Source organism: Camelus dromedarius, chromosome 2 (assembly GCF_036321535.1).
Source record: "Camelus dromedarius isolate mCamDro1 chromosome 2, mCamDro1.pat, whole genome shotgun sequence".
NCBI lineage: Eukaryota > Metazoa > Chordata > Mammalia > Artiodactyla > Camelidae > Camelus > Camelus dromedarius.
In genome coordinates, this window is record NC_087437.1 from 77,437,490 (window position 1) to 77,453,579 (window position 16,090).

The 16,090-nt window shown below is 36.8% G+C and overlaps 1 protein-coding gene across 3 annotated transcripts in view; it reads left to right on the plus strand.

Annotated features, from left to right (window-relative positions):
* The window catches only part of CBLB (Cbl proto-oncogene B), a 259,798-nt gene that overhangs the window by 51,620 nt on the left and 192,088 nt on the right, over positions 1 to 16,090 (plus strand). The gene's annotated exons all lie outside the window — the stretch shown is intronic.

Sequence of the window (16,090 nt, forward strand, 5' to 3'; positions counted from 1 at the left end):
TAAACCTAAAAGTGTAACAAATATGACAAGCACTGTGAAGGGGAGATACCTAGTTACACTGGAGGCTCCAGTAAATGGGGTGCTTTCAGTGATTTAGGGGAGCGCTCCTCCCACTAAAATGACTCTTTCACCTGAAACCTGAAGACTAGGCGTTGGAAGTCAAGTAGAAAAAGAGGGCAGCAAGGGGACTTCTAAGCTGTGTGTGTGTGTGTGTGTGTGTGTGTGTTGTAAAAACAGCCACCATCACTGCTGCAACACCCTGTGGCGAGGAGGAGGGTGGCATGTGTGAGAAACAGGAAGACAGCCATGTTGCTGAAGTAGAGACACTGAGAGGAGGGGAGGCGTGATCTTGGACAAGAGCGGCAAGAAAGAGCTAAACCATACAGACCCTTGTAGTTTGTGTTAAAGGTCTCTTACCCTAAGAGCAATAGGACGGCATTGAAGATATTTAAGCATGAAAGTACCATAATCAGAGGATGAGGGGGTAGCACGGACTAGTGCGGTGGTCGGAGACAGGGGAGAAGTGAGCAGGTTCAAGAAATGTTTCAGAGGTAAAAAAGAGTAGTATTTTATGATAGAATGCAAGTTGTGCGTTAGGGAGAAGGAAGGGTTGAGATGAGTTCTATATTTTTGAATTACCTATGAGGATGGCTAAGATGGGGATCAGTGGAGAAGTCCCACATAAGAGGAGGCAACTATGAGCTGCATTTTGTAATATGCAATTTAAGGTATGAAGAGGATTTCCAAATAATGTATTCATAGTTATTAAAACTGAAGAAGTTACCATAACAGTATTTTTCTTTCTCTTTCTGGCTTACTTCACTTAGAATGACAATCTCCAGGCCCATCCGTGTTACTGAAAATGGCATTATTTTACTCTTTTTTATGGCTGAGAAATATTCTGTTGTATAAATATACCACATCTTCTTTATCCAGTCATCTTTCAATGGACATTTAGGTTGCGTCCATGTCTTGGCTACTGTATATCACTCATATGTGGAATCTAAAAAAAAAAAAAAGAGGACATTAATGAACTCATCTACAAAACAGAAACACACACACAGATATAGTAAACAATCTTACAGTTACTTGGGGAAAGGAGGTGGGAAGGGATAAATTTGAGAGTTTGAGATTTGCAAATGTTAGCCACTATATATAAAAATAGATTAAAACAATGTATTCTGTATAGCACAGGGAACTATATTCAATATTTTATAAAAAACCTTTATGAAAAAGAATATGAAAACAAATATATGTATGTATATGCATGATTGGGACATTGTGCGGTACACCAGAAATTAACAAATTATAACTATATGTCAATAAAAAATATAAAAAAACTGAAGAAGAAATGCTCAGGCTCATGAAATAGGTGAAAAATGCAGGTAAAGACTTGAAAGTCCCTGGTAGGGAAGCCATAGTTGAAGCCATTAGAATAGATAAAATCCTAAAGCAGAATACAGAGTAAGATGAGGGAGACTAAAGACAGAACTTTAGGGAATATTTATCTGAAGAAACAGAAGGAAGACATCCCTGGGAAGGTGGCAGGGAAGGAATAATCACAGAGAGGACTAGAGTCTGAATAATGAGATACCATAGAGATTCATGGAGACACAGTCGCCCACAGTGTTCATGTACAATCCTTGTTATTTAATCATATGAACGGCATCAAAATATGCAAAATTGCCTTTGTCTTCTAGACACCCTTTCCCACACTCCAACACACACACACACACACGCTCCCTTGCTATGTAAGTATAAGTAAATGGTTATGTAATATGGTTATATTCCTTAATAACAAGTCTGTATTTAGACCAACAGATTCTTACTATATTCTACTAAGATCTAAAAAAATCAGAAGTGAAAAATCATCTTTAGCTTTAAGTATCAAGAGACTATAGCTTTTGTTTGTCCGAACTGAACTTGTTGAGATGCTGTGGCATCGGGCCAGTTTAACTCGACAATGGGCGGTATCAGTGTGTAACAACAGTCACGGGCTTACATGGAAACTATAAAAGGATACTTGCTGCATTGTTCATGCCCTTGGAATGCTCCTTCCTTCCTTTCCTGTTTTGTTGCTGCTATAGGATGTCAGCTCAAGTTTACTGTCATTATTATTGTTTGGCCAGTGAATATCATGAAATGTAGTAGGCGCTTAACCTTGTGTGCGTTCACAAACAGGCAGTCTGAAATCTGACTCCTCTAAGGAGGTTATCGGGTTGGATGAATGTTCTTGGAATACAAATGTGACAGTGAGGTCTGTCTTTTTTTTTTCCCCCAAGTGAAATGTACCCTTCAAAATTGCTTTCCATTTCATATAAAAATTATGGTTTTAAAGAAATACAACCTGCTTTCTCATCAGTTTGGGGGTTTTTTTTCTTTTTTTAAATTTTTATTGAGGTATAGTCATTTTACAATGTTGTGTCAATTTCTGGTGTACAGCACAGTGCTTCAGTCATGTGAGAACATACATATATTCGTTTTCATATTCTTTTTCACCATAAGTTACTATAAGATGTTGAATATAGTTCCCTGTGCTATACAGCATAAAATTATTGTTTATCTATTATCTGTCTATCTATCTATATATTAGTATTTGCAAATCTCAAACTCCCAATTTATCCCTTTCCATCCCCTTCCCCGACTCGTACCCATAAGTTTGTTTTCTATGTCTGTGGGTCTTTCGGTTTTGTAAATAAGTTTGTTTGTCTCATAAGTTTTCAAAACTCATCTACAGATTTAGGTAACATCCTGAAATGCCGTAAGACTTTCCCTAAAAACAAGACCTATTTTTATGGGAAATAAGCCTAAAGCAGTGTTTCTTAACCTCAGCATTATTGCATTTTAGACCAGATCATTCTTTGTTGTGGGAGTTTGTCCTCTGCATTGTAGGATATTTGGCAACATCCCCGGTATCTTCATTTAGATGTTAGTGGTACTCCTCCTCCAAATTTTGATAACCAAAAATATCCTCAGACATTCTCATAGGTCCCCCTAGGGGGAGGAGGGTTTGCAAAATCACCTCAGGTTGAGAACCACTGGCCTAAGAGAAATACCTTTATGTAAAGTAAAAATAAATAGAATTTGTTAAGATATACACTATGGAAACAGAATTTAAATTTCTCTTTGTCATTCTGTCGTTATGTGTTATAATTGTACGTAAAGAATAAATACAAATTTTTAAACAGTAAAATCATCTATTTATAGTAAGATTTTCCTAATCTTTCCTGTCCTAATGAAAAACTAGGTAAACACTCGGAGGTGGTGTTTTGGTTTTTCTGTAGAGTTTTGACTTTTCCATACCAGCTTCATTCATTCATTCATTCATTCAATAAGTATTTACCAAGCTCCCTCTCTGTTCAGTGTTAAGAAAGAAATAGTGAGATAAGCAAGGTTGCTGCTGTTCTCAGAATATACATTTGAAAGAGGGAAAATACAGTGCATAAATAAAAGAGACTCAGAAGAGTTTGATGATGTAATTGAGCAGGCATTGGTAAACCATGTTGACCTGTTTTTGCAAATAAAGTTTTATGAGAACACAGCCACACACACTTATTTACATATTGTCTATGGCCGTTTCTCTGCTGCAGCACCGGTCAGTTGGTTGTAACAGAGAACATACGGCCAGCGAAGCATAAAATATTTGCTGTCTAGTCTTTTACAGAAAAAAATTGCAGACTCCTGTAATAGTGTGAGATTTGGTGCCCATTTTAGATTAAATAATTGGAAAACAGTTGTGATATTGAGGTTTATAGTAAATGTATTTTTGGTCTTTGCCCTATCTTGGCACACAATTCCCAAAATTCTTGGAATTTCCCAAGTGATAAGAGCAATTAAGAGGTCTTTCGCTATTTACAACAAGTTCCTTTCAACCACACTGTATTTATGTTATTGAGGAGATTTTTGGAAAGTCCTGAAGGATGGGGGCTGATTGCCAGGGGAGCCAACCTAGTGATTACAAGTGATTAATCAGCTTCACCCCACACCCCAGGCTCACCTACAGGAGGGGACTTGGGATAGAGAGTAACTTAATTACCGATGGCCAAGGATGTCATCGGCCATGCCTATGTGTTGAAGCCTCCATTAAAAACCCCCAAAGGATGAAGTTCAGAGAGCTCTGTGTTGATGAACAAGTGTGGCACACCCCAAACTCCACAGGGACAGAAGCTCCTGTACTCAAGATACTTCTGGTCCTCACTCTGGGTATTTCTTCATCTGACTGTTTATTGATGTCTTTTGATATCCTTTGTGATAATAACTAGGTAATTCAATAAGTAAACAATTTCCCTGAGTTCTGTGAGCTGTTCTAGCAAAGCAATCAAACCTGAGGAGGGGGCGTCATGGGAACTGATGTCTATCCAGTAAGTCAGGAGCATGGGTAACAACCTAGATTTGTGATTGGTGTCTGAAGGGGCAGTCTAATGGACTGAGTCTCTGATCTGTGAGGTCCGATGCTAACTCCAGGTGTATAGTGTCAGAACTGAATTGAATTGTAAGACAGACAGTTGATGTCCATCACAGTTGAAGAATTGCTTGTAGTAGGGAGATTAATAATCCAATAATTATCTGAAGTGGATCTGAGCCTCTTCCTTCAACCCTGGTAAAGAGATCCTTTAAGATATACTTGAAAAAACTTTCTTGAGTTTGGGCTTGCTGTGTGGGAAAACAGTCCTACCCATCAGTGGGGTGTGGCTGTGTGTGATATGCGTGTGCATGTTTTAACTGATGGATAGAAAGTTACAATTAATGACTTTATTTAAACAATCAGCAAGATGGGTAAAAAACAGCTGAGTAGCATTTTGGATGAAACGTACTTGAGCTTAAATAAATGAGCTCACAGACCATACTAACAAACTCATAGTCTGTAAAGTGAAGAAGCCCAACTATACTCTGTGATGAGCCCAGATTTGCAACAGTATTCATATCTGAATATCATGTTTTTTCCAGGTTTTATTTTCTTAGAGCATTTTTAAGTTCACAGCAAGATTAAGAAGAAGGTGCAGAGGTTTTTCATGGCCCCTACCCCCACACACGGATAGCTTATCATTAAGATACCCCACTATCAACATCCCCCAACAGAATGGTACTTTTTTTTTTCACAGTTAATAAACCTACATTGACACACTGTAATCACCCAAAGTCCATAGTTTACCTTACATGAAGGTAAGAGATATTTTACCTATTTACACATATTTATTATTTTAAGAGGTAACAAATAAAGTCAAGGATGGCCAGAGAATAAACATCAAAAAGTGAAAGGATAAAAACCAGATAACTTGAGGACCAGTTTAAGAAAATTGAGGACAAATTTAAAGTCATTTATCCTAAAGAATAGATAGAAGAAGGTTCAGGAGACTCTATGTGGTCAAATTAATATACTGCGAGGAACTTTCAATCAAAAAGACAATTGCATTTTTTTCCAGGGTCCCCAGTGGCAGAACTGAGGCCCCTGAAGTACCTCAGGGTACATAGCTTCTGGCCCTGTGTAAGGAAAAGCTTTCTTCTCACATTCAGAAGTGTCAATGTGGGAATGGAATCCCCTCTTACTATGTTTAACGAAAGGCTATTACATCACTAAGCGGGGTTGTGTATTTGGAGTGGAAGCATTGGATCTTAACTCAGAGTTTTCCTTTATCATAAGATGTTTCTCCATCTATCAAACTGGTGATTATTTAGCTAGATATTGTTAGATATTATGACATAGAAAAAGCCAAAGTCAAAAAGACCTCTTATAAAAATGAACCCATTCTAACCCCTAGTCTGTTCCCCTTCCTGATTTCTCTATTTTTATCAGATACATATATGTGCAGACATATTATTTTTACTTCTTTAAAAAATCATATTCAATTAGAGTCCAAGGTCACGATCCTTCTTTAAATTATGTCTAACCGTCTTCCTTTTCATTTCTTCCTTTGCTCAACCTAACACATCATACCAGACTCTAAACTGCTCAAATCCAAACCAGGTCAACAGACTCCTAACAAGAGCCTTGCTGCTAGCCTCCTCATTTCACAATAATGTCAAATACTGATTTTATTTTATCTTTACCCTCTTCAGTAACCTTTAAAATTCCCTTTGACCACAGAATAGTACAAACTTCCAATTATATCATTTAAAACTTCCATAATTTAGTTTTTGTTATCTGTTGAATTTTGTAATTTTCAGTGTGAACTTTCTGGTGTAGGGGCTGATACCTTTCTTTCCCTTGGACACAGAGATTGGATTATTTGTTATGCTTCCTGCATGTACTCCATTCTCCCAGCTTGTATGTCTTTCCTTCAATATCCTGGAAGGTCTGGCTTACTTTCTCCATAAAGCCTTCCCTTACATCTCTTGCCCAAGTTAAACACTCATTTTTCCTTACCTTTAGAGTAGGTACTGTAATCAATTAATATCAAACACTTGTTGAATAAACTAGTAGCAGCCAATTTACAGTGTATGAGAGAAACTCCAGATATATCATGCATTCCTGTTCATTTTCTACCAATAAAATGGCTTAACTGCATATTGTAATCTGGACTCCACAATAACACTTATTTCCTATAACGTTAGACTCTAAAAATACAGGTGGCAATTCTCTGTCAATATCCACAGGTAGGAGAAAGTGCTTCTTTCAGGCGCATTATGGCCAGGAGGCACAGGAGAAGCTCTCTACACCAGGACCTAGAAAGGAAGCTTGCTTTAAAGCTGAATGAGCAGCGGTAGCATCTCAATTTGTTATTTTTAGCTCTGCCAAGAAGTAGCTAATTTCGTGCAAGACTTACATTGCACCTGACCTGGAGCAAAGACCTTCTGGCCATTTTTTCTGTACATTGGTACAACAGTAGAATTGTTTAATGCTTCAAAAACCAAGCAAGGAAGAACATGAGGGAAAAAAAGAGACTTACGGGGTATGAACTATTTTGCTTCCCTCCCTCTCTCTTTTTTTTTTCCCTCTCTCTTTCTTTCCTTATTTGTAACCAGAAAAAAGACTGTCAAGATTTAGCAGCTGAGAAGAATTGAAGTGGTTATTTTCCTGAAGATTTTTTATAAACTTTTTTTCTAATGCTCCTTTAGGACATTGACTAACTTTGGCAGGTGGTAGTTAGGTCGCTCTCTCTCTGCTGTTTTGACATTCACTTCAAACAATCCCATCATTTATCCTTTTATGTACATTTAAAAAATCAATGTTCACAATTCTAATTGCCTTCTCAGTAATATTCTGGCGACCTGTGAGTGTAAGATGGAAAATTGGAAAGAGGTCATTTAAAGAGCAGGCATGGGGGGAGGAAGAGTAGGAAATCAATTGTATTCATCACCTCAGTCCCTTCCCAGAGGACACCTTCCAAATTGTCACCTTTTATTTTTGAATTCATTTCTCTTCATATTTAGAAGCAACTGTACCTAGTAAGAAAGCCTTTGATCTGTATTTCATAGGTACATATTATTCATCTGAATATTCCTTTTCATTACTATAAAAAATATGAGCTGCACACATCTCCTGGCCGAAGTTTCTGTCTCTCGTCCTTGCTTGCTGGTCATAAAATCATATTTTAAAATAGCTCTGTTTTTTCATTAATACCAAGATTAAATAGCAACTTGAAGGCTTCTTGATCTTCCCTTTACATATTGGGAATAGATGCTTCTCGTCAACAGTCGAAACAAAACCAAAATGTGACAGAGGAGAAAATAAAAGAATGTGTAAGTGAACCAGGTGACTCCTGCTGGGGGAGTATCTGACTGGGGGCGGGGAGCGGTGTGCGTAGAACCAAAATCATCAGCCCTACCCAAGCCTGACACTTAAACAGTGAAGACATCCTGTTATCCTAGAGTGAATGTAACTGTTTGGAAAAAGGGAACACACTGAGCTCATACACGTACAATGTGAGAAACTTAGTCATAACTTTTCAAGGAGGCAATTAGGGAAGAGGGGGAGGGGGAGAGAAACAGAGGGAAGGGAGAAAAAGGAGGGAGAAAGAGAGATGGAGCTTCCCTGAAAAAAACTGAACACAATCTGAATACAGTGTGTACAAGTGTACAATTTAGGTGAACTCTGACATTAAAGAGCATAGACAGCTGAGTCCTAGAAATTTGAGATTGGTTTCGTAAAGCGGTCTTGGTTAGATGGGCCACATAAGGGCATGTGTGTATGTGTTTGTGTGTGAGATGCAGGCAGATGTGAAGGGGGTAACACTATGAAGTAAGGAAGGAGCGCTCAAGGGGAAACCATTGAAGATGATCAGATGATTCCCATCATAGTGATAAGGTCTAGTTCTGATTGAAAACATTGGAAATCTAGCTTGTAAATGGCATAGTCTGATAAAAATGTCTTTTGAGAAATGCAGGCAGTTGATGGAAACAAGGGTTTTGGTGATGGACATAATTCTGTTGATTTTTTAGGGGATGCTTTGAGAGAGCGGGGGCTTGATTAGTACCCTTTCTGATTCTTCACCGTGCAGCATCTAGTTAATGGAAATGAATCCTGCTAATGAATATAGACCCCTCACTCACTGGTCAAGAAGTTAGAATGGCACGTAGCAGGGCATGCAGTAGTCCAGAAAATTGTCCTTGGTGTGTTCCCTGTTTCTGTATGTTATCTTATGAAGCCACTTTCTTTTTTAGATGATTACTGTTTTACTTAGGGAGAAAGGACACCAAGTTAGTGGTTAGACTATACAACTGGATATAAAGTGAATAACCTGCTTGGGTTCTTTAAATTTCCTTTGTAATCTGGGGCAACCCATACATTTACAAATAGTAAAGTGAATTTCATAGTTTTGCTTTTTTTCATCATTTTGTGAAAAAATTATTACCGTAAACATTTTAAATCAATATTTTATTAATGTGAGAAAGTATCTTATTTCTTATTTCACTCTGATTACTGGAAAATATGCTGTAAAAGAAATGTAGTATTTAAACACATCTAACTAGACATGAAAGTGTATCAAATGATATAAAATGTTATACATAACAATGTAAAATTTTACACAAGCACATGCACATGTGCCTGACCAAGTGGGATCATTTCTTTTGGGGTTGGATGATTATGACAGGGCTTTCCCAGTAGGCTGAGGCATGTTAACACTCCATGTTAAAAAGATAGCTCCCTTTTCTTTCCTATATACTGTTACTTCCTTCCTGACCCATCTCTTGAATCCCATAGTTGGTCATCTAAACTACTCTCTCACTAGAACCCTTGATTTCTTTCATTCCTGTATTTCTCCAACACTTGCTCAGTCAAAACACAAGCCTGTTTTGAAACTACAATCTTACCTCCCCAGTGCCCTGCTAGAGAAACTTAAAAATCCTGCCAGGCTGGCACCACCACCCAACTTACTGCATCCAAACGTCATTGTGACCTCTGAATAGATTCCCTTCAACTTGAGAAGACAATTTTGCCCACTATATCATTCAGGAGAGTTGGAAGCCATCAAGCATGATCTGTTTCAACCTCTTACCATCTCTAGAAATGCATTTAAAATAAAACTATGTGTACATATGTATACATGGGTAAACTGTGTGTATTATAATTTATATGTTTCCCTGTCTCCACATTTCTATTCCCAGAGGTCTTTTTTTGTTCATTTTCATAGGATAAAATGTCCTTAAATCTCTTTCTTTCTCTTTCTCTCTTTTTTTTTTCTTATTGAAGTATCGTCAGTTTACAGTGTGTCAGTTTTCAGTGCACAGCATAATGTTTCAGTAATACAAATACGTATGTATATTCCTTTTTATCTCTCAACATATACACTCATGCTTAAATTTCTCTCATTTACCTTTTACATCCTTATACAGATTTCTTAATAGACTAATCTCTACTTTTCAGTTCCTCATCTGCCATTTTTGTCAATCTATTCTTCACTATGGTCACAAATGAACTCTCAGTTGCTAATGCCAATGGATGTTTTGCAATTTTTTAAAAAATTATTCTTATTTTTCATTAAAGTGTGGTCAATATACAATGTTAGTTTCAGGTGTGCAGCAAAGTGATTCAATTATACATATACATATATACATACATACATATTTTTTCAGTTTCTTTTCCATTACAATTCATTACAAGAAATTGAATATGGTTCCCTGTGCTATATAATATGTCCTTGTCATTTATCTGTTTTATATACAGCAATGTGTTCCTGTTAATCCCAAACTCCTAATGTGTCCCTCTGTGCTCCTTTCCCCCTGGTAACCACAGTTTGTTTTCTATAAGTGACATCATATGATATTTGTCTTTCTTTTTTTCTTTTAATTGGACCTCTCTTCTGCATTTGAAACTGTCATTTGCTCCATGGAAATACTGTATTCATCTGGTTTGCATTATGCCACACTCAATTGATTTCTTTTGTGATCCTCTATATTTTTGTAATTTCTTTTTTCTCTATTTTTCACTGAATGTTGGCCTCAGGGTTCAACTCATTTCAGTGCTCCTCTTATCCCACGTAATCTCTCTTTATGGCGTCCTAACTCTCAGGTATTCCTCACTCATCAGTGCTGCCAAACTTACGATCATATATATCCAATCATCTAATTAAAATATCCTTCTGCTTACACAATAAAGGCGTTAAATTTTTATTTTTAAAAACCAAATTAATTCTCCCTTTCCCCTGAATAGACTGTCCTTTGATATTCTCTAGGCTAGTTGCTGAGGCTAGGTTTTGTCAAGTCATTAAAGCTGGAATACTGACCATCATTCCTGACTCTTCCATTTTCTGCACTTTTCATATTTCCATAATTATCAGTGACAAAAAATTAAGTAATCTGGTTAATTAACTAATCTGCCTCAGTTGCTAATTAGGATCACTTGGGAAACTTTAAGACTATCCTAGCTCAATCAACGCAGAATCTCTGGGGGTGGAGAATGGAAATTTGTTTTTCAAATGGGCGGAGAGGAGTGAAAACCACTTTTCTCAATATCTCACTTGTTTTTTATTTCCAGTACCACTGCCTCATGTTAGGTCATGATCATTACCTATTGCACATGTCCTAAGTGGCCACTGTGCCTTCAGTCTCATCCCTCTCCAGTCTATTATCAATCTGACCATCAGGGTGAACATTTGAAAATGTACAGTATAGTACCATTTCCCTTGCTCTTCTATCCAATACAGTCTCCCCTAGTTTAAAACACTTTAGTGGCTCCCCTTTCTGCCTTTTATTTACCTTTCTGTGCTTTCCACAAAAGGGACTCACCCATTCCCTGTACATCCATGTTTGTTTTCTGTCTTTTATGCCCTTGCTCATGAGATCTTCTCTGACTAGGATGACCCTTTCCTTTTTAACTGTTAATCCTAATTATAAGTCACAGCTTTGTAATCACTTTTTCATAGCTGGAATAAGTGCCTTTCCTCAGTTTCTTGTAATGATCTCTGCCTAAAGAAATTACTGCTTTTACCACTTGAGTCTATAATGATCTTTTATATGCCTGCTTTTTCTTTGGAAACAATGACCAGTGCTTAGGTATCTTTGTATTCCCTGGTGTCTAGCATAATGGTTGGCATATATTAGATGCTCAAAAAAGGTTTGTTGAATAAATGAGTGAATGAGCAGTTAGAAGTCATAGCTGATAATTATAAAGATGAATGCCTAATATATGTTGTGTCCTGAAACAATCAAGAGATTTAAAATAAAAAAGGATCATTTTCATACGTTGAGAATGGGAAACTGTGAAACCAATAGAGAAGACTTTCTGTAGGTTTGGAATATATTAGATCTTTATTGACATTATTTGAGTTTCTCCTGCAGGTAAATTGCTTCTGATTTATACATTCATTTTGGAACTTTTTGGTCTTAATTTGGATTCTTGAGAAGAAAAATGAGTATATAAGTGGTCTATATGAATACTGATCTGATTAGCAGTTATATTTCGTGCACAATTAACATAGTTTTTGTACCACACATTAATCTCCCGTGAATTTGAGTTTATTGTCTGTATTTTTTAGGGCCCAATCATCCTGGATAAATTTGCCAATATCCAGATTTGCCAAACTAAGTTATATGATAAGTACGGAGATCCCCCTCAGCCTTGAAATTCTGAATTTATATTTTGTTTAATTTAAAAATTAAAGTTCAGTGTTGTATTAATGTAGCATGAATCAAAATGCATAGGAACTGTAGATAAATTAATATGACAAATTTTATCACATTTTACATTCTTCACACAAACTCTTTAGAGAAAGAAATTTATCTATATTTTTCTGAATCAAGGCACGTTAGGAAATATGGAAAATATACTGTGAAATAAAAAGAATGCAATAGGGATATAAAAGAATACAAAACTGAGACAAAGTAGTAGGCTTATTCCAAGTTTTGAAGTAGCTATACTTAACACTTTTTTATAAATCCATTTTATTACAAAGAACAACTGTCAAATAAATCACTGTCTAGAAAAGAATTGATCTGGGAATAAATTGCCTAGGAAAGAAAATCACAAAGAAGTGATTTTGAAGATGTTATTTTTTTCCCAGACATGTAACTATTTAATCTGAAATCTGATATGAACTTGAAGATGGAAATGTATCAAAGGAGCTGTTTACTTAATTTTGCCCATTGTGCACCCTGTAATATTGAAATTCTTCAGGGTTACTGAGCTCGCATGCTATAATGAGAACTGTATATAATTTACTGTATTTATTTACATACAAGAAATTTTAATGATAGTCATGCCCAGTAATAGCAAATAGCAGAGGCTGGTTTCTTCTAAGGAATCCATCTATCTACCTACCTACCTACCTACCTATCTATTTCAGGTATATATGAAATATATCTCACATATAAAAATATATCTCCTATGTATCTCATATATATAAATATCATATATCTGTAACATATATATGTTGTCTGGTATCTGGTATCTCAAATTTTTATTATCTCACACCACCTGCAATCGCTAGTTTTTGTTCCCAGAACTGATTCATTAATCATAAGTTTAATTCTTGAACAAGACGTTTGTGGTAGTATTTGCTGGTTTCTTGCCAAGAATCTATTCACCTCTTTCTCTTTAGAAACAAAACTCAAATAATTAGCTGGTTATATTGCTTCCTATAATAAAAATCACATTGCCTTCCAGACATTTTAGCAGCTAAATTTGGTCATGGGACTGAGTTCTGGCCTTGAGCTATTAAAGAGAAATATTTGTGGGAGTTCTCTGAAAATTGATTAAAGGAAATTGATTCAGGTGGAAATTTGATATACCCTTGCACTTTTCCTCTTAGCTTTTAACCTGAAAACAATTGGTGATAGCTGGAGCACCAACAGCCATTTAGAACATAAGGTGATTTTGAGGGTAAGAAGCAGGTGCTGGGATGATACAAAGGAAGGATAGGAACTTGGGCCCTTAAAAAGAATTGACGAGCCACCATTCTTACCTGTGATTTCTACTTTCAGACTTTTTCTATGTGTGGAAGAAAGATCTTATCTTGTTTAAGTCATTGTTATTAGTTGTTGTTGTGGTTAAGCAAGAATCCCAGTTGAGCCCAAACTAGTACTCAGATTCTGATTATGTCTTATGAATCCGTAGATCAACATCCCTCACTGTCAGCTGTTGGTATGTGTTGTTAAGGAAAGATGGAAATCTGTAACCCTTACAAGGGACAACTTGTTAGACACAAATATGACTAGATAATGATCCTCATATTTCTCCCTAACCTGTGAATGTGTGTCCACATCCTCCCTGGGAGATTAGTGTTTTTGTTTGGGCAAATATTTAGACTTATTTCATTCAGTTTATTTAGTAATTCCACTTCTGGGTATATATCCCCTCCAAAAGCACTAATTTGAAAAGATACATGCACCCTAGTGTACATAGCAGAATTATTCACAATTGCCAAGGTATGGAAGAAACCTAAGTGTCCATCAACAGATGGATGGATATATACCACATTTGCCTAAATAATTGCCTTATTTTTTTTAAAAAAAAGGTTTTTCTTGTGTTTAAAGACAGGATTATAATCTGCATGAGGGAAGGGTCTCACAGGTACTTATAATCAGTTTGTTCATATTATTCACCTACTGGCTGTTACAGTGCTTGGAAGACTCTTTGTTAGGAGTCTCAGTGTTTTCTCTCATGCTGGGGTCTTCCAGGAAAACACTCCTCTCCTGTAAAGATGCCATACCCAAATTCTCTCTCTAGGTTACAAATCCCCATGCTGCCAAAGGATACTGCATTCACGTTAAACTGCACCATGTTGAAGATTGACTTGTTCTACGTAGAAATGAGGAGAATATTTTTCTAGCCAATCCTGTCACCTTGAAGTACTACTGCTTATGCTGAGTGTCGCAGTTTCCCACAAAAACATCTCCTTATGCACTTATTTATAGCTCTAGCCTGCATTCCTCGGTCATGTTCTGTCACTTGTGTCTTCACTGGAGGCATCTGGAGTATGAAGTTTCATCCCAACAGGCCTTTATTCTTCCACGTTCATTAACTCATGTTAATCGTTTGCAGGGAAGGCTACCACCCCATCAGTTTATCAGACATAACCAAATCCTGAATCCTAGTTTGGGCTCAAATGGGACTCCTACTACACCAGAACTCAACTTGGACTCAAGATGGTGTTGATAAAATACCTAGTTGAGAATGAAGCTGCAATTTCTTGACATTGTAAATATATCTATGTTGTGTGTGTGTGTATTATATATGTGTGTATATCTATCCATTTATGTATTACCGTATCCCACAAAACTTGTAATTTGTGTCAATATGACATGCTTGATACCCTAGGCAGTGCTATTTTTTGTCATCTCTTTCAGTTGCAAAACTAATGTCAAAGGAATGCCACATGCTGTAACATGTATTTTTCTTACTCTACATTAATCTAGATATGAATATGAGTAATGTACTTAGTTACAGTGTTCTCTTAAGCCACTCTTTTCCTACATGCTGAAAAACCTTGTATACATATATTCTTCTTGGGTTTATTTAAAAGGTGACCCAGTAAGTTTTTTCCCTTTTGCAGTCTCCTTGTAGTAAATTTAGCTACTGTTACTATGAGTAAAGGAGATATGCATGGGTGGAAGAGATACGGAGAGGCCAGTACTTTTGTAGATAAACACAATGTGAAACAGGGAACTGCTTTATAATTATTGGCATAGAAATAATGGCAAAGAAACAAAATTTCTTCCTGAAGCACATTTTATTGCCTGAATGGTTGCAAAGAGCACATTTTCGCTTGTTTAATCAAATGAAAATCTTAACTGTCTGAATTTAGGGCTGTAAAGAATGTTTATAACAACTCAGGATCCTTGACAGTAATGATCACAGTACTAAATGGTTCTTTATCTAGAAAGTAGTTAGAACCATTGAGAAACATTTTAGCAGGTCAACTGGTTAGAGAGATAAAAAAAAATTTTTTAAGACAAAAAATATCACAACACCCGAGACACCCGAAGTGTAAAGTGTATTCAGCACTACCAACTGTAGTGAAAAGAAAATTCCAAAGCATGACAATCCACAGCAGTTGTTAGTAGCACCTGTGGTAGGACTAGAGTGAAACATAAAGAAATAGACAGCATTTGTTTTTTCTATAACCTTGTTGAAAGAAGGGTCCTGGTACAGAGCCTTCTACTTTAAAGAATAGCCGGATGTGGGCCTTTCTAAAGGCATAGGGATGAGGCCACAGAGAGATTACAAATGCTGGGAGAGAATGGCAGATACAAAGTAAAGGTGACTCAGACAAAATACGAAAGCTGTTTTCTCTTCAGTCATTTATACATTATCTTCCACTAAATAAAAAGGTGCAATGTATGAATTAGCAATTCCCATGGTCTGGTTCTTTTATTGCTCTGGCATAATCCGTAGATACGATCTGGCCAGCGTTGTCAACTGTCTACTTTTTCATCATCCTGATGTTTGAGAAGCAAATCCTCTAGAACAGTAAAAGGGAGACCCTCAGAGATTCAGGAAGTTTTGGTTGGCAATCAGGGGTTAACCCTAGTCTCTTCCATGAAAGGTTTATACTTCATCTGAGAAGCTGGGTGATTGCTGCTCTTTTTTGATAGCCCACAAGAAGCAAGGCCTTAGACCTGTTTGGCTGCTGTCCTGGGTAGAAGAGTTTGGCAGCCCTAGGGAGATGAAATTCTTCAGTCTGGGACCCGCCCAGAGTGAAGAAGCAACACC